The sequence below is a fragment of the Bos javanicus genome, chromosome 29 (assembly GCF_032452875.1).
Source record: "Bos javanicus breed banteng chromosome 29, ARS-OSU_banteng_1.0, whole genome shotgun sequence".
In the NCBI taxonomy this organism is placed as follows: domain Eukaryota; kingdom Metazoa; phylum Chordata; class Mammalia; order Artiodactyla; family Bovidae; genus Bos; species Bos javanicus.
In genome coordinates this window covers 12,961,363-12,986,466 of record NC_083896.1, presented here as the reverse complement: position 1 = coordinate 12,986,466, position 25,104 = coordinate 12,961,363, and the positions used below count along the sequence as shown (strand labels likewise).

General features: G+C 40.2%; 1 protein-coding gene across 5 annotated transcripts in view; it reads right to left on the bottom strand.

Moving 5' to 3' along the window:
* PRCP (prolylcarboxypeptidase) overlaps positions 1-25,104 on the bottom strand; it is an 86,159-nt gene that overhangs the window by 47,967 nt on the left and 13,088 nt on the right. The window lies entirely within an intron of this gene.

Genomic DNA, 25,104 nt, shown 5'->3' with positions numbered 1-25,104 from the left:
AGATCCCCTGTAGGAGGGCAGGACAACCCACTCCCGTATTCTTGCTTGGAGAATCCCCTGGACAGGAGCCTGGCAGATTGCAATCCTTAGGGTCACACAGAGTCAGACATGACTGAAGCAACTTAGCACACATGCATACCAAGCAATTGTGTGCATTCATTAGTACAGCTAATGTTCTGAGAACAAATGAGTTAAGCCCCTAAATAAGACATGAATCTGCTCTTCCTTCTCTTGATCGAAGTTTCAGAATACTTCTAATATGTAAGCCTCTCACTATGCTGAGACCTGGGTTCAATCCTTGGGTAGGGAAGATCCCTTGGAGAAGGGAATGGCAGCCCACTCCAGTATTCTTGCCTAGAGAATCACCACGGACAGAGGAACCTGGTAGGCTACAGTCCATGGGGTTGCAAAAAGTTAGACATGACTGAGTGACTAACACACACACACACACACACAATGCTGAATGAGACTCTGATGCTCAAAGATATGAATTACCATCCACCACAGCCCCTAAATACATGCCAACTGCATCATTTGAAGCTCAACAGGAAAAACCATGATCTGTTTCAACAAAGGAAGAAAGACTAGCTGTGCTGTAGTTAAAGAAAGGGAGTACATGGCTCTCTAATAAGATGACTTCCCCCTGGTATTCTCAAAGATAATTCTGCCATAGTGATTTTCAATTTACCCACTGACTTTAGAGCCAAGCTTTGAGAAAAGGCTTATATGTAGAATTACAAGAGCCACAAGAACTTTAGAGAAAGCCAAACTTCCTTATATGGCCACTCTCAGGGCACTCCTGCTCCTAGCAATCCCTAATTGTTTAATTTGGGAGAAAGGGGGTGGAACTCTGGTATGACAGAAAGAAAGCAGATTCAGGAGTTAACAGATGTGAACTTGAATTGTTACTGGGAGGCCTCAGGCAAGCCACTTAACCTGTTTGAGCCCCATTTTCATCCTATATAAAATAAAGATAATAACATACAACTCAAAGGATTACTGTGAAGATTAAACATAACTAAAGTACCAGGAAGAGTCCCTAATGTATAATGCATGCTCAAGGAATGCTAGCTCTCCACTCCACCCCATCTGCACACCGGTCCCAAGAATGGGATACCAAGATGAGGTAAGTGAGGTGGAGAGTGACAAAGCTCTTCACATAATTATAGGACATCCCACTAGAATGTCAAAATCTCCTATTTCTTGGGTGCTTCAGCTAAATAGTAAAGAGCTAGAAACAAGTAGTGAAATATCCTTTGTAAAACATTGATTTACAGAATTTTCTTGACTCTTCCTGATCATCAGGGATACCCACTTCAGACTATACAACTGTAGACAGTTTCCAATACCTAATGGCCCGGCACACTAGGTGCAGTGTGCCCTCTGCTGTGGAGAGCTGAGGGCTGCATACCACTTTCAGCTATGGGATCCTGAATAGAAATTTTATAAACCACAACAGAAACAGAGACAAGGGACTTAGAAGCCAGTTGATCTGCACTGTTCAACTGAAAAAAACCAGGCTCAAAGAGGTCAAGTGGCTTGGCCAAGGTTACAAGTCAGAGGCAAACCTCAAATTTTTAATTATTTTTTCAATTTGGTATATTGAGATAACTAAAATAATAGCACCATAAAAGCCATGCAAACATGATCTCAAAAAGGGAGAACACCTCTAGTCACACACAGCAGTTCTCTCTACAATATGGTCCTGTTTCAAGAGATATTTCAAGAGATATTTCCCTCCTTCACCTTGTAGAGGATAGAAGAGATCCATGAGAATGGGTAGACAGGAAGAAACAAAGGGAACATCCTTTAAATAGTTTATTGTGGCAACAATAACTACATGGACTTTAAAACTACTCAAAAATAAAATCCACATCCAGAAAAGCCTGTAAGAACATCACACCTATTAGAAGCAGTTTTGGTGGCAACTTGGAGAAAGGGAGCGGGGAGTAACACAGAACACTTATTCCGGGTGTGGTACTGTGTTGGTGCTTTACACAGATCGCCTTACCATCCTCCCCATCAGCCTCTGGGAGCATGTTCATTACACCAATCCTATAAATAAGGATACGAAAGCTCAGAGAGGTCAGATAACTTGCCTAAGGTAATATAACTAATAAATAAAATACAATTCTTCTTCCTGTGTGTTTTTCACTACCCAATCCTACCTCTCACAAAATCCAGTCTGCTTTTTTCATTGTAACACTATTGCAGATAGGGCTGGATACAAACTTCAACTTTAGCAGGGGGCACTAGGGTATCTTTCTCCTAGATATGCAAAATGAAGTACACATTCCCACCCATATACGAACAGTTTTACTGAAGAATATGGTCTTTTCACTGACTTAACTCAGTAATTGTTACTATATTGTTTTTAACTCATTTAATTAGGCTGCTGCTGCTAAGTCATGTCCAACTCTGTGCGACCCCATAGACGGCAGCCCACCAGGCTTCCCCGTCCCTGGGATTCTCCAGGCAAGAACACTGAAGTGAGTTGCCATTTCCTTCTCCAATGCATGAAAGTGAAAAGTGAAAGTGAAGTCGCTCGGTCTTATCTGACTCTTATAAAAAGAAAACAATGTTGACTCTTACTCAGTAGGCTTTAGTTTTAGGAAAATTGGTTTACAGTTGGGTTTCATTTACATATCCAGATATACAGTAACAACAGAATTTTACTAAAATACACAGGGCAAAAAACAGACTCACACTTCAAATTAAGGTACCTTGAAAGAGGGCTCTCTGGTGTCCAGTTCTAGACCAGAGACATTGAAATGAGGTAAGACTTCCTTTCCTCCATTTGATGGTGTGTGCCCTGTATTAATCTTAGATTTATGGCATGACATTCTGTTAGAGTTCCTAAATGGAGACTAACATTGTTTCTGGGCAAGCTGGACCTCCCCTGAAGGGGTAGACACCTTCATGGTAGAAGGACACAACTTCCAGAAGGAACCAAAATCTGAAAGGATGGTGGGGTTTTGCCAGCTTCCAGGTCTCTGGGTGGAGAAAAGTAGAGCCTGCCTAAGCTGTCCCTCATGCAGGAGGAGCCCCTGAGCTGGGACTAGATGGGAGAGCAAGCTATAGCTTATGAATCAGATCATGGGTGACTCTTGACTTGTTTTCACTTGATTACATCAGAACATTTCAAGAATCCTTCGAATGTTCTACTGTTGCTGCAAAAACAGAAATGAGTGAACAGCCTTTGGTACATACCAGTCAAACAGGCCTGCAAGATTTAAACAATCTTGGTTATTCTTTAGCTGTTACTACTAACAAACACTTTTATAGCTAGACTTGCCCTTTACAAAGCTAAACAAAACTAATTACTCTCTGATTCCATATGTATTGTACTTGGCACCTGACATTCTTCTTCCCCTACACTGTCTTGTAGCATTCTGCATTTTCAAAAAGGCCATGGGCTAGATAACTTCAGTGACACCAGTCCTGGTTGCTGAGTTACCTAAAGCCAGCTGTGGCCATTTTGAAAATTTGCAGGGAAAAAAAAAAAAATAATACAAGACCTTCAGAATGATATAAAACTCCCCATTCCCAAGCAAAAAGGGGCACAGTTCTTAAGGTGCTAGCCTGCTATGTATTCCCCTCTGCTGGGCAAAGATAAAGCCATTTTTCTTAACCTTCCAAAACTCTGTCTCTGTATTTCTCTTCAGCATTGGTGCACAGTCAAGATTTTGGCAACACTACCTTTATTCATCTGTATTCTGAAAATACCAGGAAAGTTTTTGCTGTTCAGTTGCTCAGTTGTGTCCGCCTCTTTGTGACCCCATGGACTGCAGCACACCAGGCTTCCCTGTCCATTACCAACTCCCGGAGCTTACTCAAACTCATGTCGATTGAGTTGGTGATGCCATCCAACCATCTCATCCTCTGTCATCCCCTTCTCCTCCTGCCTTCAATCTTTCCCAGCATCAGTGTCTTTTCTAATGAGTCAGCTCTTCGCATCAGGTGGCCTAAGTATTGGAGCTTCAGCTTCAACATCAGTCCGTCCAATGAATATTTAGGACTGATTTCCATTAGGATGGACTGGCTTGATCTCCTTGCAGTCCAAGGGACTCTCAAGAGTCTTCTCCAACACCACAGTTCAAAACCATCAATTCTTTGGCACTCAGCCTTCTTTATGGTCCAACTCTCATACATGATTACTGGAAAAACCATAGCTTTGACTAGATGGGCCTTTGTCAGCAAAGTATTATCTCTGCTTCTTAATATGCTGTCTAGGTTGGTTATAGCTTTTCTTGCAAGGAGCAAGCATCTTTTAATTTCATGGCTGTAGTCACCATCTGCAGTGATTTTGGAGCCCAAGAAAATAAAGTCTCTCACTGTTTCCCCATCTATTTGCCACGAAGAGATGGGACAGGATATCGTGATCTTAGTTTTCTGAATGTTAAGTTTTAAGCCAGCTTTTTCACTCTCCACTTTCACCTTCATTAAGAGGCTCTTTAGTTACTCTTTGCTTTCTGCTATAAAGGTGGTATCATCTGTGTATCTGAGGTTATTGATATTTCTCCCAGCAATCTTGATTCCAGCTTGTGTTTCATCCAGCCTGGCACTTCTCATGATGTACTCTGCATGTAAGTTAAATAAGCAAGGTGACAAGATAGCCTTGACATACTCCTTTCCCAATTTGGAACCAGTCCGTTGTTCCATGTCCGGTTCTAACTGTTGCTTAGTCTGAAGATACCAGGAAAGACTGGAGGGTAAATTTGACTTAAAGAATTAAAAAGGAAACAGTGTCCCTTGATGACAGAGTAGAGATGGTGACAAGGAAAAGGATCACAAGTCCCTCCAAGAGGAAGGTGAGTCTAAGAAACAGGAATGTCCTTCCCTCCCCACAGGGATGCTCCTTTCATTGCCAATCATAGAAGGTCTAGTTTATTTTAACAAGGAAGGTAGATGTTTGCTCAGAGATTCCCTTCAAATCAGATCATCTGTCTATGTAACAAGATGTGGCATATTTTCAAACATCTTTCTGTGCATATTAATATACACAAGAGAAATGTATTCTTTCCTTCTACATATTATTTGTAACCTACTCTTAGTCTCAAAAAAGAAACTCTTAGATATAAATTATTTACTTAAAGGTAAAATAACAAACTGAGAAGGGAATAAAAGGATATATGAGAATCCACTGTGGAAAAAAGTTTGGCTATCCAACTTCCTACACCTACTAACAGATTGTTAGAAAGGCAAGAACACAATAGCTACCATAGTGCCCCTCTACAAGACAGATACTTTATAATTATTAAACGAATGCAGTTCAAATCTTCTAAATGTGGTTTCCCATATTTCTGTGTATAATAAGGACCTCTTGTTAATGTTAAATTCTCATAGACATATATATATCAAGCTAGTGCTTGAGAAAATATAAGAGAAGCTATTACGAACTCAATAATGGTATAAATAAATATCACAATGGCATCTAATTATATTTTTAACAGTACATACTTGGTCGGAAAATGGGTACAGCAAAATTTTAAAGTGCTCAGGAAGACTCCAAAAGGAAAATCATATTCTAAATTACCAAAATCCTATGACATCATAATATCCTGTACTCTAATATTAAAACAAAGGTGAAGATATCCTGCCCTTGCAGTTTAGTCAGTTCAGTCGCTCAGTCATGTCCGACTCTTTGTGACCCCATGAACCACAGCACGCCAGGCCTCCCTGTCCATCACCAACTCCCGGAGTCCATCCAAACCCATGTCCAATGTGTCAGTGATGCCATCCAACCATCTCATCATCTGTCGTCCCCTTCTCCTCTTGCCCTCAATCTTTCCCAGCATCAAGGTCTTTTCAAATGAGTCAGCTCTCCACATTAGGTGGCCAAAGTACTGGAGTTTCAGCTTCAACATCAGTCCCTCCAATGAACACCCAGGACTAATCTCCTTTAGGATGGACTGGTTTGATCTCCTTGCAGTCCAAGGGACTCTCAAGAGTCTTCTCCAACAACACAGTTCAAAAGCATCAATTCTTCTGTACTCAGCTTTCTTTATAGTCCAACTCTCACATCCATACATGACTACTGGAAAAATCATAGCCTTGACTAGACAGACCTTTTTTGGCAAAGTAATGTCTGTGCTTTTAATATGCTGTCTTTATGTCCTGCCCTTTAGAAGGCCCAAAACATTCCAGTAAATCAATACATGTTTTGTCAAAGAATAGTCAAGTGCTCCAGCAGAGGAAGATTCCGGTATCATCTATTGGCTAAACAACTCTATCACAGCACCTCACAGTCAATAACTTAGTGTGGCTTCAGGGAGCTATTATCACTAGAATTACCTGACCACAGCCTAAGCTCTCAAGTTTGAAATTATCTATTTAAATTTTAGGAAATATTACGTCGTCAGAGGGCAGTATTGTATAAGCAATAAAGTGGGAGAACTGTTAAGTTTTAAATATTAGAGTCATAACAATTTTAGGACAGGAAGGGAACTTAAATCTCAAGTCCTAAGTCTGAAATGAAAAAAACCTGAGTTATAGAGATTTCAATTATTTTAAATCTTTCTTTTCAAACAAAGATATATTCACATAGTTTAATATCAGGGTTCAAAATGCATGTTGTTAGAAGTCAGAATAGTGATTACTCTTGCAGGGGGAAGGTGACTCTAAAAGAGAATTAGAGGATTCTAGAGTTAGGCTGGTGCATTTTTTCTATACTTGTAAGATAATTAGGCCTTCCCTGGTAGCTCAGTGGTATAGAACCCACCTGACAATGCAGGAGACAAAAGAGACGTGGGTTCAATTCCTGGGTCAGGAAGATACCCTGGAGGAGGGCATGGCAACCCACTTCAGTATTCTTGCCTGGAGAATTCCATGGACAGAGGAGCCTGGCAGGCTACAGTCCATGGGGTTACAAAGAGTTGGACATGACTGAAGTGACTTAGCATGACAATTAGCAAATAGATTTGTAAACACTTGAGACTACATTTAAGATACATTTTTTATTTTATAATGTACATGCCTGTATTTCTACTTCACTATGTTGTTCTTTAGTCGCTAAGTCGTGTTCCACTCTTTTGCAACCCACATGTACTGCAGCCCACCAGGCTCCTCTGTCCATGGGATTTCCCTGGCAAGAATGGGTTGCCATTTCCTTCTCCAGGGAACCTTCCCAATCCAGGGATTAAGCCCAGGTCTCTTGCATTGCAGGCAGATTCTTTACTGTCTGAGCCACCAGGGAAGCTCCTATTTCACTATAGTCATACGTAAATTATACTAAATCACATCTATATTTAATTTCTCTTTCACTTAAAAATGTGTATTGAGTACTCATTAAGTAACAGGCATTAGGAAAGAGAACTAAAATACAATTCCATTTCTCAAGTTTTTAATCTAAAAAAGTGATGAGCATAACTAACAAACAGTCACAAGATGGTAAGTTCTACATACAAAGTATTGTGGGAGCTGAGAGGTTACAGTCTGACCCAAGGGAATCATGGAAGGCTTCACTGAGGAACTGATACCTGAGTTGAACTCTGAAGAGTAACAAGAAATTTTTCAAGTACAGAAAAGCGTGTCAAGCAAAGAGCATGATGAACTCTGCAGAACAAGCATATTCAGGAACTGCTGTTGTTTGTAGCAGAAGATACATAATTTAAGAGATGATGATATTAGATTCACCAGGCTAACACCTAAAATCTCCCTATAAAGAGAAACCTGAAATCTGAGATTGCCTCTCTAAACCAACAGTAAGTGAAATAGGTACACGAGCAATAGAGCCTTAATGAGGCAGAGATTTTTGTCTGTTTTGTCCACTGCTAAGTCCCCAGTGAGTAGAATAAGATCTGGCACATGGTAGAAGATCAATGAATAGGGATTCCCCTGGTGATTCAGGGGTTAGGAATCTGCGCTACCACTGCAGGAGTCCTGAGTTCAATCCACTGTCAGGGAACTAAGATCCTGCTTGCCACACGATGCCACCAAGGCGGGGGGGTGGGGTGGGGCGGGAATCAATGAATATACATAGAATGAATGTATACATCCTAGCTCTGCAATTGGTATTAAAACAAATCCAACACAGCTTCAGAGAAAAGCATGACTCAAAGCAATGAGAATGGAAATCAAAGTTCCCAGAGTCAAGTCTGTGCAGGTTGATTGATTGCAAGGGTCTGTTACTGCCTTTGGAAGAGTTACAGAATGCTGTAGTCGTATGTACCTTTTGCCCAGACAAATCACATGTCTGAGGGAGAACCCAAACATAAAATCTAAACCTGACTCATAATAGTTTAGCTTTACCCAGGCAGCTGAGGAACCAGAACTGTATGCCCTCTGCTTGGAGGAGAAACAGGAAGATAAATAAGTCTAAATTAACTCAGGCAAATCTGATTAGATGGGCAGGGGAAGGACTAATCAGCATCTTGCTGAAGTGTATAAAGGTAAAAGGTCAGGGATGACTTTGAGACAGGGTTTTTGTTGTTCAGTTGCTCATGGTGTCCGACTCTTTGTGACCCCATGGACTGCAGCACGCCAGGCTTCCCTGTCCTTCACTGTCTCCTGGAGCTTTCTCAAACTCATGTCTATTGAGTCAGTGATGCCATCCAACAATCTCATCCTCTGTTGTCCCCTTCTCCTCCTGCCTTCAATCTTTCCCAGCATCAGGGTCTTTTCCAATGAGTTGGCTCTTAGCATCAGGTGACCAAAGCATTGGAGCTTCAGCTTCCAGTGAATGTTCAGGGTTGATTTCCTTTAGGATTGACTGGTTTGATCTCCTTGCAGTCCAAGGGACTCTCTCAAGAGTCTTCTCCAACACCACAGTTCAAAAGCATCAATTCTTCGGTGCTCAGCCTTCTTTATGGTCCAACTCTCACATCCATACATGACTACTGGAAAAACCATAGCTTTAACTGTATGGACTTTTGTCGGCAAAGTAATGTCTCTGCTTTTTAATGAGCTATCTAGGTTTATTGTGTATTCTTGGGCTTCCCTTGTGGCTCAGCTGGTAAGGAATCCACCTGCAGTGCAGGAGACCTGGGTTTGATCCCTGGGTTGGGAAGATCCCCTGAAGGGAAAGGCTACCCATACTTCAGTATTCTGGCCTGGAGAATTCCATGGACTGTATAGTCCATGGAGTTGTAAAGAGTCAGACACGACTGAAAGACTTTCACGTTCACTTCTTCCAAGGAGCAAGTGTCTTTTAATTTCAGGGCTGCAGGCACCATCTGCAGTGATTTTGGAGGCCAAGAAAATAAAGTCTCTCAATGTTTCCACTCTTTCCCCATCTACTTGCCATGAAGAGATATGGATGGAACTGGATGTCATGATCTTCATGTTTTTAATGTTGAGTTTTAAGCCAACTTTTTCACTTTCCTCTTTCATATTAATCAAGAGGCTCTTTAGTTCCTCTTCACTTTTTGCCATAAGGGTGGTGTCATCTGCATATCTGAGATTATTGATGTTTTTCCTGGCAACTTGATTCTGGCTTGTACTTCATCCAGCATTTTGCATGAGGTACTCTGCATATAAGTTAAATTAGTACAGTGACAAGACACAGACTTGACATACTCCTTTCCCAGGTTGGAACCAGTCCATTGTTCCATGTCTGGTTCTAACTGCTGCTTCCTGACCTGCATACAGATTTCTCAGGAGGCAGGTAAGGTGGTCTGATATTCCCATCTCTTAAGAGTTTTCCACAATGTGTTGTGATCCACACAGTCAAAGGCTTTAGTATAGTCAATGAAGCAGAAGTAGATGTTTTTCTGGAACTCTCTTGCTTTTACTATGATCCAACAGATAGATGTTGGCAATTTGTTCTCTGGTTCCTCTGCCTTTTCTAAATCCAGCTTAAACATCTGGAAGTTCTCAGTTTATGTACTACTGAAGCCTAGCTTGGAGAATTTTGAGCATTACTTTGCCATCTTGGGAAATGAGTGCAATTGTGCAATAGGTGTGACAGGGTTATAGTCACATTTTCTAGGGCTGTAAAGCACTTAAAGCTGTGGTTCTTGGCCAGTGCACAGCTATTTAACCTGAATGATAGCTTCCTATAAAATGTCTATCATACTGGCTCATTCAGCAGCATACTGCTGCTGCTGCTAAGTCACTTCAGTCAACATTCCAAGTCTCTGAGCCTTTCAATTTTCTGTTACTTCTTTCCGGAGTTCTTCCACTGGCTGGCTCCTTCAGGCTTTACTCTCAACACCACCTCTATGGAGGACCATCTCTGTTAGTATTTTAGGGCTGTTGTAACAAAGTACAACAAACTGGGAGGTTTAAAATAATGCACATTTATTTTCTAACAGTTTTGGAGGCCAGTGTATGACATCAGCTGTATTTGCAAAACAGCAATAAACAAAAGGAAGTCTTCCGAACAGCTGTAACCACCACTATCATCCTTTAATAACTGATTCTGCACTGACTCTGTCCATTATAAATATAAGAACTCCAGTAAATGGTGAAAGAGTTCCAAGGCCATCAGGCTCCCAGTAGCACTTAATGGAAATTAACAAAGCAGATTTTACTTCTACCCTTTTTATTCAAAACCTATTTCAAGAAATTATACAAAGTGAGAATCTAATTGTTCTCAAACTTGACAGTCTCTGTTTCTCTCTGGTGAGACAAAAGACATCAGGGACCACAATCTCTACCTAGTTACCTCTGTCAAAACAATAAACTACTGTTTTAAGTAATACATACAAAGAAGATACTACTACACAATGCTAAAATACAACTCCTCCTGCCCCACAAAGGATCTTCTGTGAATAACACTGTAAGAACTGCTGAAACAGACAACTTACAGCATTCTCTCTTCAGAGACTGCTTAAAATAAGTTTTTCTTATATTGACTAATACATGGCTTTAAAGGCTTTTAGCATTCCAAATTAAACTTTACAATATGTCCACATGAAGATCCTCCACAAAAGCAAGCAACTCAAGAAAATAGCAGCAGTTTTCCTCCGGGGAACTCCAACATCCAATTTTCAGTCCCGGTGTCACTATAAAATGGGCTCTAGAGACTCTTAATCATCACCTTAAAAATATACTCGATAGACTACTCATTGTTTTCAGCATTCATCCGGTCTGAATGATAAGGGCACTGTAAGAAAGATAAAGGAAAGGAAAAGGATATCCTCAGCTGAAACCAAAAAGCTCAGAACAATGACAGCAAGTTCAAACACAACCAAGTAGCTCCTTTGATTACTTTCAGGTGCTTCTGTCACTGCGCCACCATCCTGTATAGCAACTGCCCTGGAGCTAATAGGATATACAGATAAATGACAGTCAGTGGTTAAAGACAGTCATTCATTTAATAAGTATTTCTCTAGTGCCTACCAGTGGTTAGTGCGAGAGATAAAACAGTGAACAAGCTAGATATGATTACTGCCTTCACATAGCTTATAATCTAATCAAAGAGGCAAGTAATAAAGGAGCAAATATACAATAAAGAAATACTTAGAAACTGTAGTTTTGCAGAGAATATAACAGGGAGCTTAATTTTAATAGGGTGGTCAGAAAAGAGGTCTCAGAGCAGGCAATAGTCAATGAAGCCTTTAATCTCCACAGCCTTTCAGTCAGGTATGTCAACTGTGTAAAAAGGGGATTCTATTCAATGCCACTTCCTACACGAAGCATTCCTTTGCCTTCCTGCTTTGTGTCCATGGTACTTTTAGCTCTATTATAGTGCTTTTCAAGTGTAGCTTTTGCTCTGTTACTTATTTACACATGTTGTACACCTGCTATACTATTAAAAACTCTAAAGTAATCCAATAAGATGCTAGAATCTATTGATTAAAACCATGTGTTATTCCCACCTGCCCTGTGAATAGGGTAAGGACTGCTGCTGCTGCTACTGCTGCTAAGTCGCTTCAGTCGTGTCCGACTCTGTGCGACCCCATGGACTGCAGCCTACCAGGCTTCTCTGTCCATGGGATTCTCCAGGCAAGAACACTGGAGTTGCCATTTCCTTCTCCAAGGCATGAAAGTGGAAAGTGAAAGGGAAGTTGCTCAGTCGTGTTCAACTCTAGTGACCCCATGGACTGCAGCCTACCAGGCTCCTCCATCCATGGGATTTCCCAGGCAACAGTACTGGAGTGGAGTGCCATTGCCTTCTCCGGTAAGGACTGCACTAAGGGCTAAATGTACATTCTTTCATTTGCTCATCAGTGGAAATGAAGAGGCTGCATTTTTCCCACCATGCCATACTGCCTCCCCTTCTTTGTTCATGCCTGAACCCCACAGCAAAAAGTACAATGGGCACAGAACTTGCTTCATCAATGACTGTTGAGTTGAATTGAGGAGAAAAAGGGAGAAGTGTGATGCGACATCAAAAGACCAAGTAACCCAGGCTGGGTGTGGGCCACACCAGTTAACACTGCTCTGGGCCCTGGAGCCACCAATAAGGCTCTGTTAGCTTTCTGTTGTTAGCCTTAAGAGGATCTACCCTGATAGCTCAGATGGTAAAGAATCTGCCTGCAATGTGGGAGACCCAGGTTCAAGCCCTGGATTGGGAAAATCCCCTGGAGTGGGAAATGGAAACCCACTCCAGTATGTACGCCTGGAGAATTCCATAGACAGAAGAGTCTGGCAGGCTACAGTCCATGGGGGTCACAAAGAGTTGGACACGACTGAGCAACTAACACACATAACACATAACCTCAAGAACTGTGAACAGATCCTAAAATTATCAAGTTAAAATCCTGCTCAACCTTGAAAGGGTAGAAGAGCAGCAAGTACATGGCTACACTGGATAGAAGAATAAAAGGTACAATCTTTGCTCTCAAAGAGGCCACGGTCTAGTCTGCCACAAAGTATATAACCAAGAAAAGCTTCACTTCAAAGTCTCATTTGATTTAAAAAAAGAACGAACAAAAAGGGAGGGCTTCCCTAGTGGCTCAGTGATAAAGAATACGCCTGCCAATATAGGGGACATGGGTTCGATCCTTGATTCTGGAAGATCCCACATGCCAAGGGGTAACTATGACAGTGTGTCCCAACTATTGAGCCTGGGCTCTAGAGCCTGGGAGCCACAACTATTGAGCCTCTGAGCTGCAACTACTAAAGCTGGCAGCAATGAACACCCAGCAAAGGCAAAAATAAATTAATTAACTAAAAAAAAAAGAAAAGGAAAAAAAATCAATGGAAAATAAACAACATCTTCTAAAGGAAATTACTCAGGATTAGGAATTCAAGTCAATATTACTTACTATACAACATTCCCTCCCTTTAAAAGTACAGTTCAAGAAGCTTACAGTGAAAAGGTAATTAACACTCTTTGCAAGTGATGGTGTTTTCATCTCAGAGCCTAGTACCTCTTAAGAGTTTCCCATTTTAAAAAGTTTTTTTTTGTTCATCCACAAAATGGATGAGTATAAAATAAGAAATAAATCTTCCCCCTTACAGTATTCTGCTTTTGCTTACTGGTGCACTGGGATGACCCAGAGGGATGGTACGGGGAGGGAGGTGGGAGGGGGGTTCAGAATGGGGAACACATGTACACCCGTGGCGGATTCATGTCAATGTATGGCAAAACCAATACAATATTGTGGGGTAATTAGCCTCCAATTAAAATAAATAAATTTATATTTTAAAAAATGTGAAATATCAATATCCTCTGACAGTTTTGCAGTTGATGCGAACGCAAAATATCCTGCGTCTTGTGATAAAAACAATAAACAATATGAGAAGTCAAAAAAAAAATAGAAATACAATTCACATCAGGAAACTTAAATTACAAGCCCTGTTATTACACAAGCACATAAATGCCGAAGAGGAAAATAAGACAATGAGTAAGTAAAGAGTAAATGAATATGTATTATTCTCGCATGCCCTTGTGAAAACAAAACAAAAAAAAACCCTGAAAGGGACTATTTAACTACCAAAGGAAAAATCTATAAGGGATACCAAAGTCCCTATACCAAACCCAAAGAGACTCATCTTCCTACAGTAGGAAGCAGCTTTTATCCTGAAGTTCTCTCTCCTCTGAACTCCCCTGCTACCTACCATTCCTGCAATACTTTAAACTCACCCAGTAGTAAAGATTTTTGCTTCCAGGACTTAATCTCTCCATTACAGGAGAAAGATTCATCTTTTTAAGGTTCATATAGTTTAGTGTTTTATAAAATGGAGGTTGTGATCCAACACTGAATTATAAACTCAATTTAGTGGGTCACAGTCAGCATTTCTCTTTAACAAAATTGCACATTATTCAGAAAGCCAGCTACAGAATTTATGTCTATTAAGAAATTTTTGAAAATCTATACCCTGAATCATGCTCTTGTGGGTGTATTAACTCTCGGACTTTCTACTTGAGGGAGAATTACCTATTAAATCATATTCCAAGATATAACTGTAATCCAGGCAACAAGAGCCATTTCACAACGTAGAGCATAGCTAATAGCCAAATGAATGCTACAGACATTAAGTACCAGGGAAGCCCAGAGAAGGATAGCTCATGTTAAGCTGAGTCAATTAAGGAAGGTTTTCCTGAGGAAGTGAGGCTTAAAGAGCTCCCAGTAAGACCTGGATTAGAAAAGAGGAGAAGAGGGGAAAAAAAAAAAAACAATGCCAGCTAGCCTGGACTGAAGCGGAAAGAACAGAGAAACTCAAGAGGCTAATATAGTAGTTTACTTTGGACCCATACAAGGTAAGAACCCTGGGGGTGTCAAGGAAGGGGCAAAAACTAGAAAGGAATCATGGACAGTCTTGATGATTGACTGGATTTGGGGCATGAAGGCAAAACTGAGGCAATCAAATAACTCAGAAGTTTTCTATCCTGTGTGACCAGGAAGAGAGTGGTGCCATTAACAGTAATGTGAAAAAAAAAAAAAAGTCAAAGAAATTTTAAAACGGAGTCATGCAATCTGTAATAAAACATTAATGTTTGTTATAAAAGTTTATCTTGTTCTGAATGTTTATACCCCTGAGTTGTACCTCCATAGCCATATGAGGGATACTAAGCAATATAAGCAGCATCCTATTCTTAGGCACTCACTATCTGGAAGAACCAAGGCTTGACACTCAGCCAGTTCTTAAGATACTGAAACACCATACCTGTTGGCAAAATAATTACCGTAGCACCTCGAGTGACGCCGTCCCCCTCTCTATGCCTTCTGTCCCAGCTGCCAGTTTCTTCACATCTGCAGACCTAAAGAATTAACCTTCAGCACTGCAAGAGGTCCCAGTTCTATGACACATTTCTGCTTTGACTGGGCAGTATCTATGCCATGTTGGTAGCACTAGGTAAAATATAATAACAAGTGCCAGTCCTGAATATTCACTTGAAGGACTGATGCTGAAGCCGAAGTTCCAATACTTTGGCTACCTGATGTGAAGAACTGACTCACTGGAAAAGACCCTGATGCTGGGAAAGATAGAAGGCAGGAGGAGAAGGGGATGACATAGGATGAGATGGTTGGATGGCATCACCGACTCAATGGACATGAGTTTGAACAAGCTCTGGGATTTGGTGATGGACAGGTAAGCCTGGCGTGCTGCAGTCCATGGGGTCACAAAGAGTCGGACACAACTGAGTGACTGAACTGAACTGAACTGATATGTTTTTAAAGGTTGATCCTAAAAACATTTCCATTTTCTAACCTTACACGAGCTAAGCAAGGAATGAGACAGTCAAGATATTCTGAGAGGCATGGGGTCAGTTAGTTTATTATTTTAAAATGAAGTAATATGGAATCCACACATCAACTAGAGTCACCTGCACTTGTTAGATATGTGTAATCAAAGATAAGACTAGGACAGTAAATGAACTGGAGTATGCATTCAGTTCAGTTCAGTCACTCAGTCGTGTCCGACTCTTTGTGACCCCATGGACTGCAGCACGCCAGGCCTCCCTGTCCATCACCAACTCCCGGAGTTCACTCAGACTCACATCCATCGAGTCAGTGATGCCATCCAGCCATCTCATCTTCTGTGTCTGCTTCTCCTCCTGCCCCCAATCCCTCCCAGCATCTGAGTCTTTTCCAATGAGTCAACTCTTCGCATCAGATGGCCAAAGTACTGGAGTTTCAGCTTTAGCATCATTCCTTCCAAACAAATCCCAGGGCTGATCTCCTTCAGAATGGACTGGTTGGATCTCCTTGCAGTCCAAGGGACTCTCAAGAGTCTTCTCCAATACCACAGTTCAAAAGCATCAATTCTTCGGCACTCAGCCTTCTGCACAGTCCAACTCTCACATCCATACATGACCACTGGAAAAACCACAGCCTTGACTACACGGACCTTTGTTGGCAAAGTAATGTCTCTGCTTTTCAATATGCTATCTAGGTTGGTCATAACTTTCCTTCCAAGGAGTAAGCGTCTTTTAATTTCATGGCTGCACTCACCATCTGCAGTGATTTTGGAGCCCAAAAAAATGAAGTCTGACACTGTTTCCATTGTTTCCCCATCTATTTCCCATGAAGTGATGGGACCAGATGCCATGATCTTCGTTTTCTGAATGTTGAGCTTTAAGCCAACTTTTTCACTCTCCACTTTCACTTTCATCAAGAGGCTTTTGAGTTCCTCTTCACTTTCTGCCATAAGGGTGGTATCATCTGCATATCTGAGGTTATTGATATTTCTCCCGGCAATCTTGATTCCAGCTTGTGTTTCTTCCAGCCCAGCGCTTCTCATGATGTACTCTGCATATAAGTTAAATACGCAGGGAGACAATATACAGCCTTGACGTACTCCTTTTCCTATTTGGAACCAGTCTGTCGTTCCATGTCCAGTTCTAACTGTTGCTTCCTGACCTGCATATAGGTTTCTCAAGAGGCAGGTCAGGTGGTCTGGTATGCCCATCTCTTGAAGAATTTTCCACAGTTTATTGTGATCCACACAGTCAAAGGCTTTGGCATAGTCAATAAAGCAGAAATAGATGTTTTTCTGGAACTCTCTTGCTTTTTCTATGATCCAGAGGATGTTGGCAATTTGATCTCTGGTTCCTCTGCCTTTTCTAAAACCAGCTTGAACATCTGAAGTTCACGGTTCACGTATTGCTGAAGCCTGGCTTGGAGAATTTTGAGCATTACTTTACTAGCGTGTGAGATGAGTGCAATTGTGTGATAGTTTGAGCATTCTTTGGCATTGCCTTTCTTTGGGATTGGAATGAAAACTGACCTTTTCCAGTCCTGTGGCCACTGCTGAGTTTTCCAAATTCGCTGGCATATTGAGTGCAGCACTTTCACAGCATCATCTTTCAGGATTTGAAATAGCTCCACTGGAATTCCATCACCTCCACTACTTTTGTTCATAGTGATGTTTTCTAAGGCCCACTTGACTTCACATTCCAGGATGTCTGGCTCTAGGTCAGTGATCACACCATCGTGATTATCTGGGGCGTGAAGATCTTTTTTTTGGTACGCATTAGGAGCAAATTAACAACAGAAGACATCACTACTTTTCCATTCGTTTCCTGAAAGGGGAACATTTTTTTAACAGAAGGGAACAAGTGAATGTTAAACAGACCAGATACATTCAAAATTGAAGAAGTATTTCCAGAATAAAGCTTTGCAAGAAGACCAGGAGGAAAGAGTAAGTATGTCTTGGATATGGAGTGGAGAAAGGTCACATGAAGAAGAGAGACTACAGATAAATGACTAACGATGCAAATTACTAAAAGGGTTTAGCAATGTTACAGCATTTGACTGCAAAAAGCCTTTCTAGAAATCTTTAAAGACCATGATCCATATTTTTTGGAAAGTAATTCCCCTGGAATCTCAGCCAACATCTATTTCACTACAGTAACACTCACATTCTCCAGAGACAGACCAAAGCACTGGGGGTATATAAGTAACAGCAATAGTCCCTTCCACACCTTGCCTAAGGTCAGATATTTGCATTTAATGTTTGCAATAAAACAGGACATAACATGCAGTTTCATTGCGTCAGCTCAGTCCCACATGTACAGAGCTTGGTGCTGTGGCCTCCCAGATCCACAGATTAGCGAAATTCAAGGTTGTTGCCTTTGAGGAGATCATGGAGAGATGCTCAGTAAATATGAATTCCCTTCTCTTTTAAAGTGTGGTCATCTTCTGGACATTTAGATAATCTAGACTATATAAGAAGGAAAAAAAATCCTGCTTTGGTCTTCACTGGCTGTGCCGGTCATTGTCGAGAGAAAGGAAGCATCCGATGCCAAGGAGAAGGAAGTCATCACCACTGCTTTCCAAAGTTGTTGTATGAGCGGCGCCCTCAAAGGAAGAGGCCATCAGTGCTCGGGAAGTGACAGAGGTTTCCGACAGTTTTAAAGCACGGTGTCTGCAGTGTGACCCTTGGTTCAAACTGCATAAAAATAAAAATTAACTGACAAATGATAACAAGTACTTCCTCACTTTCCTATCTGTTGAATCACAGCCATTGTCTGGGTTGCAGCTCCTTGTTTAAATTAGGTTATTATATCACAATGATGCTGACCAAACATGCTAGTCATACAACAACAGGAAAACTTATTAAAAATGCCAAAGTGTGTCAAGGCCTAAACACGCACATAAGTGCTTTTGCACTAATAAAATCTAGCCAGTACCAAGGACATCTTTCAAATATCTGGGTTGTTTTGGTTTTTTTTTTTTTTACCTCCTAAAAACCACAAATGTTCTGTGATGAAGTGGAAAGGGAAGGGAATTTGAAGAGATTTGAGTTGAATGCCAGTTCTGCCATCAATTGGAGTACCTGAACTTCAACAAGGTACTTCATATCTTTGGGCTTGTTTTCTTACATGTAAAATTTAAAATAATAATGAGTATCCCAGATGTTCTTTTTTTTAATTTTTAAATTTATTTTTAAATTAGAGTATAACTGCTTTATGATATTTTGTTAGTTCCTGCTGTACAACAACATGAATTAGCTATAAGTATACATACATCCCCTCCCTTTCAATCCTTTTTTTTTAATTAATTTATTTTAATTGGAGGCTAATTACTTTACAAATATTGTGGTGGTTTTTGCCATACATTGACCTGAATCAGCCATGGGTGTACATGAGTGCCCCATCCTGAACCCCCCTCCCACTTCCTCCCCGTCCCATCCCTCTGGATTGTCCCAGTGCACCATCTTTGTGTGTCCTGTTTCATGCATCGAACCTGGATTGGTCATCTATTTCACATATGGTAATACACATGTTTCAATGCTATTCTCTCAAATCATCCCACCCTCGCCTTATACCACAGAGTCCAAAAGTCTGTTCTTTATGTGTCTCTTTTGCTGTCTCATATATAGGGTCATCGTTACCATCTTCCTAAATTCCATATATATGCGTTAATATACTGAATTGGTGTTTTTCTTTCTAACTTATTTCACTCTGTATAATAGGTTCCAGTTTCATCCATCTCATTAGAACTGATGAAATGCATTATTTTTTAAAATGCATTAAAGTATTAAAAAGAAATGCATTCTTTTTAATAGTTGAGTAATATTCCATTGTGTATATGTAGCACAGCTTTCTTATCCATTTGTCTGCCAATGGACATCTAGGTTGCTTCCATGTTCTAGCTATTGTAAACAGTGCTGCAATGAACATTGGGGTACACATGTCTCTTTCAATTCTGGTTTCCTCAGTGTGTATGTCCAGCAGTGGGATTTCTGGGTCGTATGGCAGTTTTATTTCCAGTTTTTTAAGGAATGTCCACACTGTTCTCCATAGTGGCTGTACTAGTTTGCATGCCCACCAACACTGTGAGGGTTCCCTTTTCTCTGCACCCTCTCCAATATTTATTGTTTGTAGACTTTTTGACAGCAGCCATTCTGACATTTGCATTTCTCTGATAATGAGTGATGTTGAGCACTTTTTCATGTATTTGTTAGCCATCTGTATGTAGTCTTTGGAGAAATGTCTGTTTAGTTCTTTGACCCATTTTTTGATTGGATTGTTTATTTTTCTGATATTGAGCTGTATGAGCTGTTTGTATATTTTTGAGATTAATTATTTGTCAGTTGCTTTGTTTGCTATTATTTTTTCCCATTCTGAAGGCTGCCTTTCACCTTGCTTATAGTTTCCTTCATTGTGCAAAAGCTTTTAATTAGGTCCCATTTGTTTATTTTTGCTTTTATTTCCATTACCCTGGGAGGTGGGTCATAGAGGATCTTGCTGTGATTTATGTCAGAGAGTGTTTTGCCTATATTTTCCTCTAGGAGTTTTATAGTTTCTGGTCTTACATTTAGATCTTTAACCCATTTTGAGTTTATTTTTGTATATGGTGTTAGAAAGTGTTCTAATTTCATCCTTTTACAGGTGGTTGATCAATTTTCCCAGCACCACTTGTTAAAGAGATTGTCTTTTCTCCATTGTATATTTTTGCCTCCTTTGTCAAAGATAAGGTGTCCATAGGTGCATGGATTTATCTCTGGGCTTTCTATTTTGTTCTACTGATTTATATTTCTGTCTTTGTGCCAGAACCATACTATCTTGATGACTGTAGCTTTGTAGTACAGTCTGAAATCAGGTAGGTTGATTCCTCCAATTCCATTCTTCTTTCTCAAGATTGCTTTGGCTATTCAAGGTGTTTTTGTATTTCCACACAAATTATGAAATTATTTGTCTTAGCTCTGTGAAAAATACTGTTGGTAGCTTGATAGGGATTGTATTGAATCTATAGATTGCTTTGGGTAGTATACTTATTTTCACTATATTGATTCTTCAGATCCATGAACATGGTATATTTCTCCATCTATTTGTGTCATCTTTGATTTCTTTCATCAGTGTTTTATAGTTTTCTATATATAGGTCTTTTGTTTCTTTTGATGATTTATTCCTAAGTATTTTATTCTTTTTGTTGTAATGGTGAATGGAATTTTTTCCTTAATTTCTCTTTCTGTTATCTCATAGTTAGTGTGTAGGAATGCAAGGGATTTCTGTGTGTTAATTTTATATCCTGCAATATATACATTGATTAGCTCTACTAGTTTTCTGGTGGTATCTTTAGGGTTTTCTATGTAGAGGATTATGTCATTTGCAAACAGTGAGAGTTTTACTTCTTCTTTTCCAATCTGGATTCCTTTTATTTCTTTTTCTTCTCTGATTGCTGTGGCTAAAACTTCCAAAATTATGTTGACTAGTAGTGGTGAGAGTGGGCACCCTTGTCTTGTTCCTGACCCAGATGTGTCTTGTGATGATTAACTTGGATAATAAATTCATTCAAGTGCCTACCAAGGGCCTACAGGAAGTGAGAACTTGGTATATTTATGTATTTTGTAGTATATTATTAGCATTCACCTCCCAAGTCTGAAACCACTTTCAAACACACACACAAACATACACAATGATTTGTGTCATGTGTTTAATATTGCCACTTAGGAGGAAGAAATTAGTAGTATGAAACCTTAGCAATTTATTCTTAGTGTTCATTTAAAAAACCATGACCTTGAACTGCCCTGGTGGTACAGTGGATAAGAACTCGCCTGCTAATTCAGGGGTTATGATCCCTGCTCTGGGAAGATCCCCCATGCCTTGGGGCAACTAAGCCTGTGCACCAAAACTACTAAGCCCGTGTTTAACTACTTAAATCCAAGTGCCCAAGCACCCAGAGCTCTACCACAAGCAAAGTCACTGCAATGAGAAGCCCACATATCACAATGAAGAGTAGTCCAAGCTTTCAGCAACTAGAGAAAGCCCACATGCAAAGTAACAAAGACTCCAGCACAGCCAAAACTAATTAAAAAATTTTTTTTCAATGACCTAACAAACTAAAATTTAACAAAAAAAACCTTTTCAGCTCTCTTGGGTACTGACTTGGTAACATTAAGAGCCTCTTAAACACCAAATATGTTGTGGTCTAGTATGGGATATGCTTTTGCTTTTGACTTTCTGTCCAATCACCAGTAACCAGTGCTACAGCACAATATATTTTAGTACACATTCAAAGTGAAAGTCACTCAGTCGTGCCCAACTCTTTGAGACCCCATGGACTATCCAGTCCATGGAATTCTCCAGGCCAGAATACTGGAGTGGGTAGCCATTCCCTTCTCCAGGGGATCTTCCCAACCTAGGGGTTGAACCCAGGAGTACACGTTCATTGCTGTACAAATCATGCAGCTCTGAGGAAAGGTACATACTGCAGCAATAAAACATGGCAATTTTAGATTTTTGAACTGATTTATAAAGAAATTAAATAATCTGTGATATCCCCTTCATCACTTCATATGCTAAACATTATAAATCCATATCTCAAGGAACTACTTATTTCCTCCCAGGTGGGAAAACAATGGCTCAAACAGCTGGACTTCTCATAAAAGTGATTAAAGAGATTAGCTTAAATTTTCAGTCTAATATCCTTTAAAACAATAACACTTTATTAAATAAATGGGAGAATAGTACTATTATTGTACATACTATGTTTAAAGATGAGACCAATATCCAGACTTTTAAAGAAAATAAAATACTTAGGTGGAATTAACTGGACTTGACTCCCTAATCCATGGACTGGGAGACTTTCAAAAGCAGAGTGCCAAACAGTGACCTGTATCCTTTGGAGTTATTAGATAGGAGGGGGGACATTCAAGGACCTCTGCAAGTGGAGTGGAAAAGATATGCTAGGGACTAGTCCATGTAGTATAGAGTAGGGACCTTTATAGGAACTCTAATTAACTTATTTCGAGCCAAATTTTGTGCATCGACTGCTTAAAAAGCTTAAAATGGAGGATCTGCTAATAGATTTATGGTAAACTACATTAAGTACCAAGTTTAAGGGGACAAAATTCTACAGTAGTGACCTTATTCCTTTATTCCCATGGAGAGAGAGAGAGAGTGAGTCACTCAGTTGTGTCCAATTCTTTTCGACCCCATGAACTTTAGCCTGCCAGGCTCCTCCATCCATGGGATTTTCCAGGCAAGAATACTGGAGTGGGTTGCCATTTCCTTCTCCATGGAATCTTCCCAACCCTGCTATCGAACCCAATCTCCTGCACTGCAGGCAGACTCTCTACTATCTGAGACACCAGGGATGTCCTCTTATTCCCACAGAGTGCCTTTTAGTGATCATCAATGGAGGTCTATTAACATATTTTGCTCTAGAATGTATACAGTCACCCAAATATATCTCCTAGTATTTTTACCCTAGGTAGCATAGTCCCCTTCTGCTACTAAAATAGTCCCCATTCATTTCTTAAATTAATTTTTATTGGAGTATAGTTGATTTACAATGTTGTGTTAGTTTCGGTTGTATAGCAGAGTGAATCATTTATACATATACATATATCCACTCTTTTTTACAGTTCTTTTCCCATGTAGGTCATTATAGAATACTGAGAATTCCCTGTGTTATACAGAAGGTCCTTATTAGTTATCCACTTTATATATACTACAGTGTATATGTCAATCCCTTATCTCCCAATTTATCCCTACCTCGCTTTCTCCCCTGGTAACCATGCGTTTGTTTTCTACATCTGTGACTATTTCTGTTTTGTAAATAGGTTCACTTGCAATATTTAGATTCCACATATAAATGATATCATATGATATCTGTTTTTCTCTGACTTAACATCACTCAGTATGACAATCTCTAGGTCTATTTATGTTGCTGCAAATGATATTATTTCATAGTTTTTTATGGCTGAATGATATTCCACTGTGTGTGTGTCTGAATATACATGTGTGTGTGTGTGTGTGTGTGTGTGTGTGTGTGTGTATCTTTATCTGTTCCTTTGTTGATGGACATTTAGGTGACTTGGAGTACATGTATATTTTTGAACTATGGTTTTCTTCAGGTATATGCCAAGGCATGGGATTGTAGGATCATATGGTAATTCCATTTAAAATATAACTATCATATGACCCTTCAAACTCATTCATTTAAATTCTTCTTTCCATAACACAAAACCAAGGCCAGAAGAAAGTTCTGTATTGTTAAAACCTCTGTTATGATTTTTTTTACTCTCCAAAATTACCCAACTTGCTATTAAAAAAGATAACTGAAACTCCTTATTCCTCAACTAGGCTGTATATTGTCATCCTGCTTATTTAACTTATATGCAGAGTACATCATGAGAAACGCTGGGCTGGAAAAAACACAAGCTGTAATCAAGACTGCCGGGAGAAATACCCATAACCTCAGATATGCAGATGACATCACCCTTATGGCACAAAGTGAAGAGGAACTAAAAAGTTTCTTGATGAAAGTGAAAGAGGAGAGTGAAAAAGTTGGCTTAAAGCTCAACATTCAGAAAACAAAGATCATGGCATCTGGTCCCATCACTTTATGGGAAATAGATGGGGAAACAGTGGAAACAGTGTCAGACTTTATTTTTGGGGGCTCCAAAATCACTGCAGATGGTGACTGCAGACATGAAATTAAAAGACGCTTACTCCTTGGAAGGAAAGTTATGACCAACCTAGATAGCATATTCAAAAGCAGAGACATTACTTTGCCAACAAAGGTCCGTCTAGTCAAGGCTATGGTTTTTCCAGTGGTCATGTATGGATGTGAGAGTTGGACTGTGCAGAAGGCTGAGCGCCGAAGAATTGATGCTTTTGAACTGTGGTGTTGGAGAAGACTCTTGAGAGTCCCTTGGACTACAAGGAGATCCAACCAGTCCATTCTGAATGAGATCAGCCCTGGGATTTGTTTGGAAGGAATGATGCTGAAGCTGAAACTCCAGTACTTTGGCCACTTCATGTGAAGAGTTGACTCATTGGAAAAGACTTGGATGCTGGGAGGGATTGGGGGCAGGAGGAGAAGGGGACAACAGAGGATGAGATAGCTGGATGGCATCACTGACTCGATGAACATTAGTCTGAGTGAACTCCGGGAGTTTACTCAGAACTCCCGGTGATGGACAGGGAGGCCTGGCGTGCTGCGATTCATGGGTCACAAAGAGTCAGACACGACTGAGTGACTGAACTGAACTGAATCTGGATTTCCTTACAGATGTGACTTTTACAACTATCTCTGAATCATAAATTACAAAATGTTCTATCTATTCCAGAAATACAGCTGGTAAAGAGGCAAAGTGGAATACAGGCTTTGATGACACCAAACCTCAGTTTAAATCCTGATGCTATCATTTATGAGCTGTGTGATCATGGATAAATTACTTCATCTCTGAGCCCTTTATTCCTCGGTAAAATAGATGCAGTAGCTCTGTGCAGGGTTAAAGATAAGCATATGAAGGGCAGTACCTGTCACAAGGTGAATGTGTCATATCCTGGTGAACAGAGCAGTGCTATGT